Source organism: Mustela nigripes, chromosome 11, assembly GCF_022355385.1.
Source record: "Mustela nigripes isolate SB6536 chromosome 11, MUSNIG.SB6536, whole genome shotgun sequence".
NCBI lineage: Eukaryota > Metazoa > Chordata > Mammalia > Carnivora > Mustelidae > Mustela > Mustela nigripes.
In genome coordinates, this window is record NC_081567.1 from 6,360,391 (window position 1) to 6,362,847 (window position 2,457).

A 2,457-nucleotide genomic window follows, 5' to 3' on the forward strand; every position below is an offset into this window, starting at 1 on the left:
TGATAGTAATAGGAGCTGCCCCCGTACCACTTGGTTCCTGTACTCATATACTATTGGAGACAAAATATTGTGTTATTGGTTCGAGTTATCAGTGCATATACTGTATCCTAGAGGACAGCTCCCCAACGTTGCAAGTTGTAATTTAGCTGAGTCTTCAAGATACCATTCCATAGTTTTTAAAGATTTTATTTATTTATATGACAAAGAGAGGGAGCACAAGCAGAGGGAGAGAAGCAGGCTCCTCACTGAACAGGGAACCTGACACAGGGCTGGATTCCAGAACCCTGGGATCATGACATGAGCCAAAGAAAGGCAGATGCCCAACCAACTAGGCCACTCAGGTACCCTACCCATTCCACAGTTCTATCAGATAGCTGCTTTTGGGTGATGAGTAAGCACCACGAATTCTGCAGTTACAAGCTCATTGTCAGACCTCCTTGACCATAAAAAGTATTCCTTGATTTAAGGTATGTCTAATGGATAAGGCATTCTATAAACCCTCAGATGATGGTGCCGGTGGAGATAAAGCAGTCAGGGAAAACTCCATGTTTAGAGCTTGTGTCAATTCTGATGTAATATTTTCCCTCTTTTGTAACTATCATTAACTAGTTCAATGGTGGGCATATAGGAAAGACTAAGAAAGTGCTCAATCCCTTGGGAATAGTTGTTCATATATTTTTCTTCAAAGCAATGCAGTGTAAGATAAAAATGACAACTTTTTTTTTTAAAGATTTTATTTATTTATTTGACAGGCAGAGATCACAAGTAGGCAGAGAGGCAGGCAGAGAGAGAGGAGGAAGCAGGCTCCCCGCTGAGCAGAGAGTCCGACGTGGGGCTCGATCCCAGGACCCTGGGATCACGACCTGAGCCAAAGGCCAGAGGCTTTAACTTACTGAGCCACCCAGGCACCCCAAAAACAACTTTTAAGAGATGGCTAAATGTTGTCACCTATGTCATCTGAAGAACTGTTGAAAGATTATTTTTGTTCAAAAGCAAAATTAGTTTCTTTTTGTTAGGGACAGATGCCTACTGAAGAGAAGTGGACCCTTTTTTTTTTTTTTAAGATTTTATTTATTTAAAGAGAGAAGAGAGAGGACATGGAGGGAGGAACAGAGGGAGAGGAACAAGCAAGCAGACTCTTCCACGTGCAGAGTCCGATCCCACAACCCTGAGATCATAACCAGAGCTGAAACCAAGAATCAGATGCTCAACTGACTGAGCCATCCAGGTGCCCCAAGAAGTGGACTCTTAAATGAGTGCCTCCCAAGGCCCTCTCACTGGAGCAAACTGCATGAGTCAGCTAAAGCTTAAGACACAAATGCATCCCTGCTGTAGTTTGCTCACTTCTGGGGCAGAAATGCAGCTGCCTAATTGGTACCACCTTTGGAGAAATGGCAACTCAGGTAAAAGCCCCAAACTCACAGTGATCCGAGAACATTAGAAGAGTTGTTAACGAAGAGGAGGGAGTAATGTGCCATCTACGGTCCCAGGAATCTCAAAAGGAACAAGCATCACTAGCGGGTATATTTTTGCTCATCAAAAGAAAAAGTTTCAGACTGGAGCTGTACAGCAAGCAACTGACTTCTGACTCCATCCTGCCGGACAACTTGGCTAGAGATTGTGTCATAGTAGGAAGTTGCATTAGATCAATGACCCTCAAGAAGGAAAGGGAATCTCGAGAGGCCGTTGGAATTTGAAAAAGCATGTGATTACTACACTTTTGATTTTTCTTGTATTTAATTTGAAATGTCAAATGTCATTAAAGGATCACACTTGATTTGTAAACTTAAAGGACTAATATCTAAAGTCCCTTGCAAAATACTTTTTTTTAAAAGACTTTATTTATTTATTTGACAGAGATCACAAGTAGGCAGAGAGGCAGGCAGAGAGAGGAGGAGGCAGGCTCCCTGCTGAGTAGAGAGCCCCATGCAGGGCTTGATCCCAGGATCCTGGGATCATGACCTGAGCCGAAGGCAGAGGCTTAACCCACTGAGCCACCCAGGGGGCCCTGCAAATAACTTTTTATTCTTTAAGAGACTTGCCAGTCCAATTCCAACCCAAGATATGCCATTTTCTAAGGACCTGGGAGGTCACAAATTTCTGGCACAGCCCTCCCCCTCCGTCCTCATGCTCCCTGCTTTACCTGTCCATTTCTGTACAAGCTAGTTTTTCCACCAGCAGCGCAGCTGTCTTCCAGGCTCAATTTCTCTGAGGAAACTCCAACTTCCTCAATGCTCTGTCCCTCCCCCCAAAAATTTATAGATTCTGATCCCACGATTTTTTGTGGTCCTCATACTGATGAAGTCCCAGAACCTAAGTCAGGTTCGGTGGGGTGAGGAGGTTCGGAGCCGACGACTAAAGAAAGAATTCTTAAGACGTCGTTGGTGCAAAAGGTGATTTATTAGAGCACGGGGACAGGGCCCGTGGGCAGGCGGAGATGCGGCTGCCCCGGGTTGT